This window comes from Lontra canadensis, unplaced genomic scaffold, assembly GCF_010015895.1.
Source record: "Lontra canadensis isolate GAN:19392208 unplaced genomic scaffold, GSC_riverotter_1.0 scaffold135, whole genome shotgun sequence".
Taxonomy (NCBI): domain Eukaryota; kingdom Metazoa; phylum Chordata; class Mammalia; order Carnivora; family Mustelidae; genus Lontra; species Lontra canadensis.
The window spans coordinates 2,602,343-2,619,794 of record NW_022631129.1 but is presented as its reverse complement, the minus strand read 5'-3'; positions in this window follow the sequence as shown (position 1 = coordinate 2,619,794).

The following is a 17,452-nucleotide window of genomic DNA, read 5'->3' as shown; positions in this document are numbered from 1 at the left end:
GGCTCAGTTGGTTGAGCATGGGACTCTTGATCTCAACTCTGATCTCTCTCTTTTTTTTTTTTTTTTAATGTTCAGTTAGCTAACATCATTAGTTTTTAATTAGCTAGCTAACTAGTTAGTACATCGTTAGTTTCTGATGTAGTGTTCAACAATTCATCAGTTGCATATAACACCCAGTGCTTATCACAACATGTTCAGCTCAGGTCTTAATCTCAGGGTCGGAAGTTTAAGCCCTACACTGAGCTCTAGTTGGACACAGAGCCCACTTAAAAAAGAAAAAAATCACCTTTCTAGGGCCTGGGTCAAGCTAACACCAATGATCATCATCATCATTGCCAAATATTTTTGGAGTATATTCTGTGCTAGATAATGGGAAATAAATGGTGTCACATATCCACTCAGTCAGTCAATCATCTTTCTGACACTTGACACAGCAGGTCCTTTCTCAGACCTCTCACTTAGGGAGCCTGAGGGGCCGCGGGCCAGTTTACCGAACAAGCTGCATATGCTACATGTTTAACAACTCAAATTGCCATATTTTTTTCAAGATTTCAGGAATGGTAGAGGCTGGAGTGCACAGTATTTATAGACAAGTCTTGACTGAAGCTATCAAATGTAGGCACAACCCTGAAGGGCATGGAGAATCAAGATGTGGAACCTGCCTGAGCCCCATCTTGGGGCTTCAGTAAATGAGGGTTCCATTCTAACTAGTAAATTCTGAACACAATGGTTGGATCATTTTGACTCAGTTAATACTTCAAAGAAGACTAAATGGTCTTTCTTGGTGCCAGTTATATAATTTCTAGGGATTTATATAAATTTGTAAGTGGTGCAGAGAGGTGGGTGTAGCTTAGCCCATTTGCTTGCCTTCCCTAGGAATTTTCATGTGACAAGCCATGGTATGGTAGGAAGTTGAACCTCCTAGAATATACTTTAAGCCCATTTTTATCCAACTTTCTGCTTTAAATCAACAAACAGCTCCATGTTTGGTACATAAAAGACCATCAATGCAGGTTTAATATAATGCTTTAAAATGAATGTGTGTAATAAAATATGGACACTTTTCAGTGGAGCTGAGACATTAGGCCAGCATTTCCTAGCCACCCCTCAGAATGCTTTTGCCTCATAAATTTCTTTTCTTTTTTTTTTTTTTAAGATTTTATTTATTTATTTGACAGAGATCATAAGTAGGCAGAGAGGCAGGCAGAGAGAGAGGAGGAAGCAGGCTCCCTGCTGAGCAGAGAGCCCAATGTGGGGCTCCATCCCAGGACCCTGGGATTATGACCTGAGCTGAAGGCAGAGGCTTTAACCCACCGAGCCACCCAGATGCCCACCTCATAAATTTCTTAAGTTCATTCTTGGCATCCACTTCATGCTAATCATATAATTATATTTATTCTAATGAATTTGAGGAGAAAAACCTTCAACTATGCATAACTTTGCAGAGTAATTTACCGGCATTTGTAGAGTAAATATTCCTGGTTTAGGTTACTTTTAAGCACTCATTATAACAGGGGTATTATAACTCTCCAAAAGGACTTTGGTAAGCTTGGAATGATAGAAAGCAAATAACATGTTTAGAATAGTTTGCCTTGCAGGTACTGAAGAGACTGGTGTGTGAGCCAATAGGAGACACTCATTGCATAATGGGAATAATTCTCAAATGTACACACTCTTGAAAGGCTTCATGTATACATGCCTAGAGTACTTTGTTTTACTTTCCTAAGTTTGAGGAGACTTTATTGACATTAAGTCCCTAAGAAAATAAAGAGATAATTAAAATACATACTCATATGGAGCATTTTGTGACTATAGGGATCCAATGTCAATGAATACCATTTTGTATTAGACTTACATTTAAATTAAGCAACATTCGGGTATTTACTAAGTGTGGGTACTGTGTGTTTACTCTGTGCTAGAAACTTTTACATGAAATGAGAAATATTTTCATTTGATAATAGAAAAATATCTGGCTCAAAGTATGCTCAGAATCACTTAACTAATAAATGGTTTTGGAAATGAAAGAAGATAATACAAAAGATTGGTAAAAAGCCCATCTAAGGTGACTTGGGTGGCTCAGCTGGTTAAGCATCCCACTCTTGATCTCAGCTCAGGTCTTGATTTAAGGTGGTGAGTTCAAGCCCTGCCTTGGGCTCCATGCTCAGCATGGAGCCTACTTTAAGAAACAAACAAACAAGGGTTATATTACCAGATATCCCTTCCATATACCATAATAGAGTACATGTGTATGCATGTGCTCCTGCCCACACACGCACGCACGCACACGCACACACGCGAGCTAGATGATACCAGCAGAAGTCCAGCAGTTTACCCTCTCAGGAAAATAACACAGAATACTTGCTTGCCCCAAGCCATCTGGAACAGATGAAGCAGGGAGAGAAGGGTATAGTTCTGAAAACAGGGGCATTAAGTAATCATTATATACTTGAACAATGAGTTCCCTAACCCTCATCCCTACTGTTGCCTTAAAATTTATAAGATAGGCTAATAACTCCAGGCAGGAGATTAAAAAGTCTTCAGCAAGGAATCTGAACAGCCTGAAGAGAGAAACCTATAAACCATAAGATCAGAGGTTTCCCTATGAAATTGCCCATTCCATTTTGTACTTTGTAAAGTCCACTGTTGATCATTCTAAATGCAGATATTCCAATCATTATTTTGGTGGTCCATCCTTAAATATGAACCAACAGCAAAAATGACTAGATATCTGATGGAAACCTTTTATATCAAAGACAACTATGAAAACCAATCAATAGGGGAAAAGCTACTCAAAGAAAACAGAAACCACACAGGACAATAAAGTCTTAATAATACAACCACTATTATAGAATCTCTATCCTATACTTTTATAGTATCCCTAGGAAGAAAAGGGAAGAAGTTGCATCCATGAAATAAGAATAGAATGTTGATTAAAATATATTATTTTTTAGAGGCAAGAGAGAACTCTGATAAATTAAAATTAAATAAATGGAAATTAAATATATGTTGGAAGATAATGTGAGGAAATTTCCCTGAATGTGGTACAAAAAGTCAAATATATGGATATTAGGAGAGAAAAGAAAATTAGAGGATCAGTTCAGAAGATCTAATACTCGAGGCACCTGAGTGGCTCAGTCAGTTAAGCAGCTGTCTTCAGCTCAGGTCATGATTCCAGGACCATGGGATCGAGCCCCTCATTGGACTCCCAGCTCAGCAGAGAGCCTGCTTCTTCCACTGCCTCTGCTTGCCGCTCTGCCTACCTGTGCTCTCTCTCTCTGTCTGTCAAATAAATAAATAAATAAATAAAATCTTAAAAAAAAACAAAAGGAGACCTAACACTCAAATAAGAGTTTCAGAAAGAGCAAAACCCTTTAAAAGAGAGTAGAATATTGTTTTTAAATTTTCAAGGAAATTTCCCAAAATTAAGAGATGTGAATTTCAAATTGAAAAGACTGATAAAGTACTCAAGGAAATAGATTAAAAAAAAAAAAAATCAAGCCTGACATTATGATATATCACAATCCTGGGAAATATGTTTTTAGAGGTAAAATTTCATCAGATACAAAAGATTAAGACTAAAAATGTCTGGTCTTATCAATAGTGAAACTGAAAATTGAAAACAATGGAGCCAACCTTTTAAAATTCAGAAGTGGGGCACCAGGGTAGCTCAGTTAGTTAAGCAGCTGCCTTTGGCTCAGGACATGATCCCAGGGTCCTGCGATCCAGCCCCATGCTCAGCTTCCTGCTCAATGGGGAGCCTGCTTCTTCCCTTCCCTCTGCCACTCCCTCTGCTTGTGCTCTTTCTCTCTCAAATTAAAAAAAATAATAATTAAGAAATATCTTTAAAAAATAAAAAATAATAAAATTTGGAAGGGAAACTGTTTCTGACCTTAAACCTAGAAAAATTATCTATTAAGCATAAGAATGGAATCCAAGTACATCCATTTTCTCAGAAAGCTCCTTGAACAAGGCTGTACCAAACCAGCAGAATAATTCAGTAGTGAGGCATCAGCTTCCAGGACATAAGGAACACATGTCAGCAAAGAGCCAAGGACACTGAGGATGGGAGATCACAGGCTCAGCTCTGTAGGCCCTCAGGGTGCTGCGGGGGGTGGTGGGGGCTGAAATCTCTTAGAAAGCTTTCTTTAAGAATATGGAATTGATGTTTTTACAGATTTTTAGACATTTGGGGCTGGAATGGTGATAAATTCATAGGAAACTAAGCAAATGAAAATAAGACAATTAACTTTGAGGGCAAGAATAAATGCAAAAAAGGAAAAAGTAATTGTATTGTGCCAGGTGGTTCATCTATGAATAGCATTTACATAATAGTAATGGTGTAAACAATAAATACTGATTTAACTGCAATATGTCACAGTCATATCAGGAGCATTGGAGCTGAAGAAATGGAGAGAAAGAGAGACTGAGAGAGTATGTTGGTAGCAGGAGGAGTTCTCGTAGATATTGTCAAAAATTAAAAAATCAAGAAATGGCAGTATAACCATGCTATATAGAGTTGTAAAAATAAAAGACCAGAAGAAACACTTAAAAAATGGTAAGGGGTCGTGGAATAGGACAACCCTTCTTTAAAAAAAAAAAAAAAAAAAATTTGTTTATTTATTTATTTGGTGGGGAGGGGGGAGCAGAAGAGGAAGGAGATGTAGAGAGAGAGAATCTCTAGCAGACTCCAGGCTAGGCACTGAGCCCAATGTGGGGCTTGATCTCAGGACCACGAGATCCTGGACCTGAGTGGAAACCAAGATTCAGAAACTAAACTGACTGACAGAGCCACCCAGGTTCCCCTTCTTGTAACATTTCTTAGACAATGTTCCTATTTATTTTCTCACTCCAGAATTGCAGTTGTCCAAAGCAAAGATGAAGCTGGGTTTCCCGGAAGTAATCCACCTGAAGTCCAGGTTTTATATTTAATGTTTATCCCAAATCTTATGTATTTATATTTAATGTTATCCCAAATCTTAATTCCTGGGTGGTATCAACCTAAAGATAAGAAAACAGTTCAAGAGGCAAAGCATTTATTTGGGTTTAAGGAACTGCAATTTGGGGCACACAGATTTAGGTAGAAACCCAAACAGTATTCCAATTACTGGAGGTAGATTCAGGGTTTTCATGGGAAAAAAGGGAAGATTAGGTAAGTTGTTTTTAAGAAGAGTTCATTGGTACTGACAAGGAGGGCTAGGTTTGTATGTACTTCATTGATTGGTCAGGTGAAGGGGTCACTAGGCAAAAGTTTACTTTGATCAGTTTCTTCAAACACGATTTTCTTGTTCTTGCTGACCTCTTGGAATGTGGAGGTGTGGTCCAGTTCAAAGGTTTAGAAAACAGGACTTGCAAGGCAATTCCATTTGACTTCTCTGACTCTACTTTAAAAATGGCTCTACCCATGTAATTTTTCACAATGGACACCCACTGCATGGGTAATGAATTATGACTGCCACAGACAAATTTTTTTTACTCCCAACCAAAAATAAATTAATGGTTCCAATGCCCATTTCTCCCAAGCTTCTGTCTTCTCTCATTTACACCATATTATTAATTTTCACGTAACTTATTGAGAGATATTTTAGATTACATATGTCATGTTATTAAGAGATATTTTAGACTACATATGTCATGGACTAGTAGAAGGTGTTCTGAGCTAGAAATCTAGAGAACAGCACTTTCTATGATGGCTTACTGTGTTAGTCAAAAGGAGTTAAGTTTACACTGCTGTTAACAAACTATCCCACAATCTCAGTGGCCTTAACACATACATGTTATTTTTCTCTGAGTTTACTCTAAGGAAACAGAGAAACTAGAGAATCACGAAAGTTTTTCATTACTTCAGTTAAACATTTTCTCTTTTGCAAAATCAGGGGATGACTGGTTTCCAAAAACACCCAGGCCTTTTCATCAACCCCTCTTCTTTTACCATAGATTGGGACATCTCATAGGTGATGAAATTGATGGTGATGATGAACATGTCACCAATTAATATTGAATTAATTCTAACAATCTATTTAGCTCTTACCATATGCCAGACACTGTACTATGTGCCTTGGAGAACTTTTTGCCACTTACTCATGAAGGTGACATTGTGAGGTGAATACTCTTAAGAAATAAGGAAATAGGGGCAACTGTCTTAATCTCAGGTTTGAAGCTCCATGTTGGGCTTCATGCTGAGCATGAGCCTATTTAAGAAAAAAAAAAAAAAAAGGTAAGGAAATAGAGGCTCTGATCTTTTGTTAAACCTGTTCTACATAAAGTCTCCTGGCATTTCAGCTGATGACAGTCCTACCTTTCTAATTGCTCAAACCAAAATCTTAACTCTCTTTTTCATATATCACACATATAACCCAACAGGAAAGTGTTGACTCTATATCAAAATGTATAAAATATCCAGCTGCTTCCGATTACCTCCCATGATACCATCTTGACCCAAGCTGCTCTCGTCTTTCACCTCAGTAACTGCAGGGTCTACATACCTCTATTCCTACCACTTAACAGCTCATTCTCAATGCAGCAACCAATGTCATACCTAACAAACCTTTTTATTTAATTTTGCACTTAATCTGGCCATCCCTCTGCTCAAAACCTCTGGACCTACAGTGACCTAGACAGCCCTAAGTTATTTGGCGTTTTGTGATCCTCTTGGCTTTCCTCTTAGGATTCTTCTCCTGTTCCTTCCCTTCAGTTACATTGGCCTTTCTGGTATTCTTAGATAAAACAGTCTTCCTCATGCTTAAGAACATTCCACTGACTTTCTCTTCCTTGAATGCACCTTATCCAGATACTTGGTAGTCAATTTCTGTTTTGGACTGAAGGTTTGTGTCTTCCCAAAATTTATGTATTGAAGCCATAACCTCTAATGGGTGACATTGGGCAGAGGGTCTTTGAGAGCTAATTAGGCTTAGATAGGTCATGAAGATAGGATCCTCTTGACAGGATTTGTGCCTTATAAAAAAGGGAATACAGAACTCTTCAGCTGCACTGGGTGAGAAAGGCCATGCAGGTAAACAACAAGATGGCAACTATCTACAAGCCAGGAAGTGGGCCCTTACCAAGAACCGAATCTGTTTGCACCTTGATCTTGGACTTCCCAGCCTCCAGAATTGTGGGAAATAAATGTCTGGATTTTAAGTCATCCAGTCTGTGGTGTTTTATTATAGCAGCTGAAAAGCAACTAAAACAACCTCCTTACCTCCTCAAGTCTTTGCTCAAATGTCACTTTTTCAGTAAAGGGTCATTCTAATATTCTATTTCATATGGCATTCTGATCTCTATCAAATCCCCACTGTCTCTAGCACTTCTGTTTCCTTTCTCCCTGTTGAATTTTACCCTTAGCATTTAGCATGTTCTTTCAGAAGATTTCTATTTATGCTCCCCAATTGGAATGCAAACCCCAAATGGGCTAAGATTTTTGATCTGTTTGTTTACTATTACTCTTTAAGTTTCTAAAACAAGTTTCTAATAGGTGCTCACTTCTAGCATCTATATCTTGGTTTCTAATACTATTTTCTAATAGAAGGAACTGGAGAGCTCCCTGAAGCAGTCTGGGGCAATAAAATGCAAGGTAAAACTGGAGGATCTTGTGGTGTCAGAAAAGAAGGAAGAGCTTACAAAATGATGTTGACTGTACACCTGAAACTAAGGTAATGTTGTATATCAACTATATTTCAATAAAAAATATATTTAAGTGATGGTGACATGTTGGATACAGAAGCCAATTTGAAGGAACACACAGTAGCCAAAGCTGAAACATTTTGATCAAAAATAAACAATAGAGGTGCCTGGGTCATTAAGCATCTGCCTTCAGTTTAGGTCATGATCATAGGGTCCTGGGATTGAGCCTCGCATCGAGCTCCTTGCTCAGCAGGAAGCCTCTTTCTCCCTCTCCCACTCCCCCTGCTTGTGTTCCCTCTCTCACTGTCTCTCTCTCTCTATCAAATAAATACATAAAATCTTAAAAAAATAAACAGTAATAGTAAGTCATAAGATAAAATAAATACATATGCTAATTTATGATATACACAAATGATTAAACAAGGAAACAAACAAATAAATAAACAAGAGACCAGCTCTTTGTTGCAGAAGAATTCCAATTAGTGAATGTAGAAGGAATGAAGGACATATAGAATGAAGCAAACACTACAGTAAAATTACTACAGGCAATGTCCACTAATAGAAGCTAAAATCAGTGGGAAAAAGAAATATTTGTGTAGGGACCTATTTAGCCAGAGCGACTCCATCTTGGGTAAATAAGCCACTTTGTTGTTTGTGCAGTAAACTTAAACTGACTCCCCCCACCCCCCCGCACCGAGAAACTTATTTAGAAACAAGTCCGGGAAACCAGTAAATTGTAGTCGGCTAGTTCCTGATAACAGAGCCCAGAATACAAGGACGAGTCAGGCCAGACGGAAACATCTAATCAGTATGAAGTACTGTTTGTAACAGTGAGAAGGTCTTGCCCAAACCTAAATGACTCCATCTTGGGAAGGACGACAATCTTACCATTCACACTGACTATGTTAACTGACTAAGCCTTCCCAAAAAGTACTGTTTGTAATGGTTCCTGGTATGGGGTAATCTTGAATCACCAGACCAGATGGAACTAGCCAATCAACAAGAGACACACAAACCTGGCGGGTTGAGATACCAAGATATGGGTTGCAGTTTCACCCAATAAAAGGTAGCCTATAAGATTGGGAGGGGTCGCCCTCTTTGAAGGTCGCCCTGACCGGTCAGTCAGTTGATTCTTGAGCCTGTAAGCTGGGGGTGGTCACTGTCTTCAGAGACGGCCCTGGCCAGTCAGTCTGACTTCTAATGCTTGGCATAGAATAGAGCTTTGCATAACTTTAACTTTGTTTCAGTCTTGTTCCCCTGGCCAATCAATCTGATTTCTAATACTTATCATAAAATAAAGCTTTAAATAACTTTCACTTTGTCTCAGTCTCGTTTCATTTAATAATGGACCTAACATTTATATAATCTCGAAGTATCTCTCCCAGAATATTTATTAACTACAAAGGGAAAAATAGTAATTCTCTAGTAAAGAAACCAGAAGATACCATCTTAACAAAATGATCAAGATGTAATAAGGCATCATACATCACCTGATATTGTTGGGGCCGATTACACGTTAAAAACCTGTTGAACCCCTACGGCCTGCCTGGGCCTACTTAGCCATAGTGACTCCATGTTGCCTAGGTAGCCATTTTGTTGTTTAATAAATGCCTCAGCAGTTACTGATACCAGTTCTGGGTAACCGTTGCTAAAACACATACCTAAAACAAGGCCATTTTGTTGTTTAATAAACACCTCAGCAGTTACTAATATCGGTTCCGGGTAACCATTACTAAAACACACAGGTAGGAGACATCCAATCAGCCAAAGCCACATACGTAGAGGTCTGAGGTTGTGCCCTATAAAACTAGCCTGTAAGACCAAAGGGGGGGTTGCTCTCTTCGGAGGTGGCCCTGGCTGGTCAGTCTGACCTTTAATGCTTGGCATAGAATAAAGCTTTACATAACTTTCACTTTGTCTCAGCCTCGTTCTCCTGGCCAGTCAGTCTAACTTCTAATGCTTGGCATAGAATAAGGCTTTGCATAACTTTCACTTTGTCTCAGTCTCGTTCCTTTGATAATGGACCCATTGATAACAGACCCAACAATATGATGTACTGAACAAAAAAAGATGACCTCAATTGAATAGTGAAAAACATCAGATAAACCCAAATTGTGATCAGTACTCTTTAAAACTGCTGAGGTCATGAAAGACAAGGGAAGTCTGAGAAACTATCCCAGACTGAAGAAGACTCTAATGAGACATGGCAACTAAATGCCAGATCAGATGTGAAGCCCTGGGTTAATCTTAGAACAGAAAAAGGACGCTAGTGCAAAAGTGGTGAAACATGAATCAAGTATAGATTTTAGTAAATTAGTGATATACTATATTAGTTTTGATAAATTTATTATTGTCATATAGAATAACACTTAGGGAAGCTGTGGGAAGGATATACAGGAACACACTGTATTATCTTTGCAGTTTTCTGTAAGTCTAAAATTATTTCAAAATAACATTTTAAAAATAGATGCATAAGTTATTACTGAAATGAAAATATTTTATCTTTAAAATTAAGAAGTTGAATGAAGTCTCTCATTTATTTATTTTCTCATTTATTTATTTTAAAGATTCCATTCATTTACCTGATGACAGACAGAGATCGCAAATAGGCAGAGAGGCAGGCAGAGAGAGGGGGGAAGCAGGCTCCCAGCTGAGCAGAGAGTCAAACACAGGGCTTGATCCCAGGACCCTGAGATCATGACCTGAGCTGAAGGCAGAGGCTTAACCCACTGAGCCACCCCTTCGCTCCTCTCTCATTTATTTTTAAAGATTTTATTTATTTGAGAGAGAGAGAGAGAGAGAGAGAGCACAAGCAGGGGGAGCAGCAAAGGCAGAGGCAGAGAGAGCAGACTCTCCCCTGATCAGGGAGCCCGATGCAGGGCTCAGTCCCCCCGGGATCATGACCTGAGCTGAAGGCAGACACAACTGAATGAGCCACCCAGGCACCCCTAATTCTTTCAACTTTTTAATAAATCCATGAAAAAGTGTGAAAACATTACATTCTATAAAGAAATTTTAAGAGACTCAACCTGGGGTAAATCTGTTATCACTGTCAGTCTAAAATAGAGTCAGTTATTGACAACTTATCAAAATAATTTTACAGGTTAGACAGCATTTCTGATTGATTAGACTGAGAAGAACAGATATTTTGTCACCAAATAGATGAATAAATGGAATAAGTTGGTGGCTAAGCAAAGTATTAGTTAAATGCCTAGATAAAGAAGGAAAACACATTATGAATGTACAAACCTTTATAAAATAATATTGAACTAGAAACTATATATATATTCTAAGCATATATATATTTTACATATATATTACATATATATATTTTACATATATATATTTTACATATTATACATATATATGTATAAAACTAAATACACATAGTTTGATGGCTCTAAAAATATTAATTGGTAAAGAAAGAATTCTATAAAAACTACACATAATTTTCACTTTCTGAAGCTTGAAGGTGGCTCAGATGTGCGGGAGGGAAGAGGTCTACTCTTCTACAAGTTACAGTGAGTTGGACTTGAATCATGATGTGACTACTGAATTAAAAATCCTATGAAGTGAAATGAGAAAAGCATTCCTTCTACATTTCACATATACCATAAGAGCCAGACTGAGAAGACATGATACACGTTTATTTGGTTCTGCCGAACTTCGGGCATTTTTGAATACTCCAGATTGCCAGTGACACATCTGCTAAATTCTTACTTATTTTTTGGTGTGATGCTGAACATCTCCCTAAGGTAAAAACGTTTTCTTTAAAATATTAATATTTCCTTAAAATATTAATATCTTCAGAATTTCCATTTCCATTTGACTATTTCTTAGAATGTTCAATAATTTGAATTTCCACAAAACTCCAGCACACTTTTCATTATAAGTGGGTCTGGCTATTCATATAACACTGTGTATTTTTTAGGATTTATAACTCAGTAGGCACAAACTTGTTAACTTATGAAGAAATTTATGAGCAGCCAAGTGATAATTTTAAGGTTCTTCAGGAAATATCCTCTGTAACTGTATACAGTCAATCTAAATCCTCAAATTCTTGAGTATTCTTTACCCACACTGTTTAATTTAAGATGATCTTCCTCATTCAAGTGATTAAAGTCAGTAAGGAAAAATAATTATCATGAAGTTGTACTTCTTATATTATAGAATATTGAAACAGGCAATCTTGACAAAAACCACACAATCATGCACAATATAAGAATAAATATAAGAGAGAGAGAAGAAAGGAACCTGGGTGGCTCAGATGGTTTAGTGTCTGACTCTTGCTTTCAACTTGGGTGGTGATCTCAAGGTCCTGAGATTGAGCCCAGAGTCAGGCTCTATGCTCAGCAGGGTGTCTGCTCAAGATTCTCTCTCTCCTTCTGCCCCTTCCTCTGCTCTCTCTCTCTCTCAAATAAATAAATAAATCTTTTTTTTTTAAGAAGAAAAATAAAAGGCAATGTGATAATATGTATCTTTCCTTTAAAAAACTGACATGAAGTTAAACAGATGGTATTGTGTTAGTCAGAGTTCTCTAGAGAAACAGAACCAATGGGGTGTAAATATATACATACATATATATCCTTCTTACCTTGGCTTCCTATTGTGGGGGTGGCAAGAGAATCTGATTTTGGAGATGATTAGTTGCTGTGTTATGAGTATGGGTTGTATTTAGCTATAAAACAATCATGTCAGAAAAAGTATGTCAGAATAGGGGAACAGGGGAAGAAAGAAAGAAGGTTTCTTCTCCTACCCACACTGAAATGTACCAGTCCCTCTCTAATCTTGTTTGTAGGGATTCTGTTGATTGAATGCCTGAAGAGAAAGGTGACATAGCCCTCAGCTTGTAACATTTTAGTTAGAATCACTAACCAACAGCTGCAGGCTTTAAAAAGAAAAACAGTTTTGAACGTGTGTGTGTGTGTGTGTGTGTGTGTGTGTGTGTGTATGTATATATATATATATATATATATATATATATATTCAGAGAGACAGAGAAATTTATTATGAGGAATTGGCTCATGCAATTATGGAAACTGAAAAGATCTACCATATGCAAGCTGAGACCTGGGAAAGTCAGTGGCATGATTCAGTCCAAGCCTGAAGGTCTAAGAACCAAGGCAGTTGACCCTGTTAAGTCTCAGTCTGAAGGCAGAGGATGAGATGTCCCAGCTCAGTTAGGAGAACAAGTGAATTCTCCTTTCCTCCACATTCTGTTCTGTTCATGCCGCAACAGATTGGAGGATGCCCATGTACACTGGGGAGGGCAGTCTTCTTTACTAAGTACACTGATTCAAATGCTAATATCATCCAGAAACACACTCACAGGCACACCCAGAAATAATGACTAGCTGAATATCTGAACACCCTATGATCTAGTCAACTTAACACATAAAATTAGCCATCATTGTATAAACGTTTCTGGTGTTTTCTTGTTTGTTTTTACCTGTTAGTGAGTGATAGGTAAATACGAGCTTGAATCATTAAAAGCACAATGTCTATCTATGTATTTATATCAGAAACTCTGACTTAGTAACATAATTCTGTCCTATGAAGGTAATACATATCAGTCATCAACATTTTGAGTGAAGAGCACTTGCATTTGACTGATTTTGCCAATTTCTTGTGCCAGGATAGCTGACAAGTAGAGAAAGTAGGAAGTAAAGTGAGTTCACATACTTGCTGTTGCAGTGGGCAGGAATCTTAGAAATTCTTTGCACAACGAAAAGAAATAATGAGAGAGGGGCAAGATGGAGGAGAAGTAGGAGACCCTGTTTCAGCTGGTCCCCTAAAGTAAGCTAAATACCTATCAGAACACTTTCAACACCCATGAAATCAGCCTGAGATGTAAGATTATACACTTCTGGATCTCTATGGGGGCAGAAGACATCAGTGGAGAGGGTGCACCTGGGTCATGGGTCATGGTTGATATATTCAGCTATATATATCCCTTCAACCACCTCTCACCAAAATGACTAGGAGGAGGAATATTCAATGGAGGAAAAATTCAGAGACTGTGCTCTCTGTCACAGAACTATTGGATATGGACATATCAGAAAGGGACTCCAGGGTAAGAATTATTCAGGTAATGGCTAGGTTGGAGAAAACCTTAGTGACAACATAGAATCTCTAAGTGTGGAAATGAGAGCCAATCTGCCAGAAGTTAAAAATGCTATCAATGAGATCCAATCTAATATAAATACTCTAACAGTTAAGACAATCGAGACAGAGGATAGAATTAGTGATCTAGAAAACAAACTGATAGAAAAGAAGGATCAGGAGGAGTCCTGTAACAAACAGCTTAGAAGCCATGAAAACAGAATTAGGGAAATAAATGATGCCATGAAACATTCCAATGTCAGAATTATTGGGATCCCTAAGGGAGTGGAGAAAGAGAGAAGACTAGAAGATATAGTTGAAGAAATTCTGGATGAAAATTTCCCCAGTCTGGGGAATGGAACAAGTGTTCATGTCCTAGAGGCAGAAAGGATACTCCTCAAGACCAATTAATCTAGAAAGACCTCCAGAGTTTATTGTGAAGTTTCCAAATCATAATTTTAGACAAGAGGTCCTGAAGGCAGCTAGGGGGAAGAGATTCCTTAAGTACAGAGGAAGGTCCATCAGAATAATGTCAGACCTGTCCACAGAAACCTGGCAAGCCAGAAAGGGCTGGCAAGACATATTCAGGGCACTAAATGAGAAGAACGTGCAGCCAAGAATATTTTATCCAACAAGGCTGACATTTAAAATGGATGGAGAGATAAAGAGCTTCCAAGACCAGCAAGGCTTAAAAGAGTATGTGATCACAAGCTGGCAGTAAAAGAAATATTAAGCGGGGTTCTATAAAAAAGAAAGAACCCAAGAGTGACATAGAACAGAAATTTACAGAGACAATCTATAGAAACAAGGACTTCACAGGCAGCATGATGTCAATAAAAACTTATCTTTCAATAATCATTCTCAATGTGAATGGCCTAAATACTCCCATAAAATGGCACAGGGTTGAAGACTGGATAAAATGACAGGACCCATCCATATTCTGTCTACTAGAGACACTTTTGGAACATAAAGATAAATCAAGACTGAAAATAAAGGGATAGAGAGCCATCCTTCATGCCAATGGGCCTCAAAAGAAAGCTGGGGTAGTGATTCTTATATCAGATAAATTAGATTGTAAGTGAAAAACTGTAGTCAGAGATACAGAATGACACTACATCATTCTTAAAGTGTCTATCCACCAAGAAGATATAACAATTCTAAATATTTATGACTCCAATATGGGAGAAGCCACCTATAGAAGTGAACTGTTAATCAAAATAAAGAGTCATATTGATATGAATACATTAATTGTAGGGGATCTTAACATGCCACTCTCAACAACAGACAGATCATCCAAGCAGAAAATCAATAAAGAAACAAGACCTTTGAATGACACGTTGGACAAGATGGACCTCAAAGATATATACAGAACATTCCACTCTAAAATAATGGAATACTCCTTCTTCTCTAGTGCACATGGAACGTTCTCCAGAATAGACCACATACTGGGTCACAAATCAGGGCTCAACCAATACCAAAAGATTGAGATTATTCCCTGCATATTCTCAGACCACAATGCTTTGAAACTGGAACTCAACCACAAGAAAAGTGTGGAAGGAATTCAAACACTTGGAAGCTAAAGGCCATCCTGCTCAAGAATGGTTGGATCAACCAGGAAATCAAAGAAGAACCTAACCAATTAATGGAAACCAATGAGAATGAAGACATATTAGTTCAAAACCTTTGGGATACAGTAAAGGCAGTCCTAAGGGGGAAATACATAGCCATCCAAGACTCCCTCAAAAAAAAAAAAAAAAAAAAAAAAAAAGGGAAAAATCCAGTATACACCAACTCTCTTTACACTTTAAAGAACTCGAAAATCAACAACAAATTAAGCCAACTTCACAACTGCACAAGAAGAGAAATAATCAAGATTAGAGCAGAGACCAATGAGTTAGAAACTAGAGATAGAGTAGAACACATCAACAAACCTAGAAACTAGTTCTTTGAAAGAATCAATAAGACTGATAAACCACTGGCCAAACTAATCCAAAAGAATAGAGAGAGGACCCAAATTAATAAAATTATGAATGAAAGGGGAGAGATCACAACTAACACCAAGGAAATAGAAACAATCATCAGAAATTATTATCAACAGTTATATGCCAATAAATTAAACAACCTAGAAGAAATGGACACATTTCTGGAAACATATAAATAGCCAAAACTGAATCAGAAAGAAATTGACGACCTGAATAGACCAACATCTAGTAAGGAGATTGAAGCAATGATCAGAAACCTCACAAAAAACAAGAGCCCAGGACTTGACAGATTCCCTGGGGAAGTCTACCAAATATTCAAAGAAGAAATAATACCTATTCTCCTGAAGCTGCTTCAAAAAATAGAAACAGGGGCACCTGGGTGGCTCAGTGGGTTAAGGCCTCTGCCTTCAGCTCAGGTCATGATCCCAGGGTCCTGGGATCAAGCCCCACATCGGGCTGTCTGCTCAGCAGGGAGCCTGCTTCCTCCTTTCTCTCTGCCTGCCTCTCTGCCTACTTGTGATTTCTTTCTGTCAAATAAATAAATAAAATCTTAAAAAAAAAATAGAAACAGAAGGAAAACTTCCAGACTCTTTCTATGAAGCCAGCATTACCTTGATCCCCAAACCAGGTAAAGACCCCACCAAAAAGGAGAATTTCAGACCAATATCCCTGATGAATATGGATGCCAAGATTCTCAACAAGATCCTAGCTAATAGGATCCAACAGTACATTAAAAAGATTATCCACCATGACCAGGTGGGATTTATCCCTGTGATGCAAGTGTTGTTCAATATTTGTCAATCAATCAATGTGATAGGACAAATCAATAAGAGAAAAGAGAAGAACCACATACTCCTCTCAATTGGTGCAGAAATAGCATTTGACAGAATATAGCATTGGTTCCTGATTAAAATACTTCAAAGTATAGGGATAGAGGGAACATTCCTCAACTTCATAAAATCTATCTATCAAAAACCCACAGTGAATATCATCCTTAATGGGAAAAAGCTGACAGCCTCCTCTTTGAGATCAGGAACACAGCAAGGTTGTCCATTCTTTCCACTACTAGAAGTGGAAAGAATGGACAACATACTAGAAGTATGTTGTCAACATACTAGAAGTCCTAGCAATATCATTCAGACAACAAAAAAATAAAAGGTATTAAAATTGGCAAAGAAGAAGTCAAACTCTCTCTCTTTTAAGATGACATGATACTTTATATGGAAAACCCAAAAGACTCCACCCCCAAACTACTAAAACTCATACAACAATTCAATAACGTGGCAGGATACAAAATTAATGCACAGAAATCAGTTGCTTTCTTATACACTAATAATGAAAATATGGAAAGGGAAATTAGAGAATTGATTCCATTTACTATAGCACCAAGAAACATAAGATGCCTGGGAATAAACCTAACCAAACAGGTAAAAGATCTATATTTGAGGAACTACCGGACACTCATGAAAGAAATTGAAGAAGACACAAAAAGATGGGAAAGCATTCCATGCTCATGGATCGGAAGAAAAACATTGTTAAAATGTCTATACTGTCCAGAGCAATATCAACTTTCAATGTCATCCTGATCAAAACTCCACCAACATTTTTCAAAGTACTGGACCAAACAATCCTAAAATTTGTATGGAACCAGAAGAGATCCGGAATTGTTAAGGAAATGTCAAAAAAGAAAAACAAAACTGGGGGCATCACATTTCCTGATTTCAAGCTTTACTACAAAGCTGTGATCA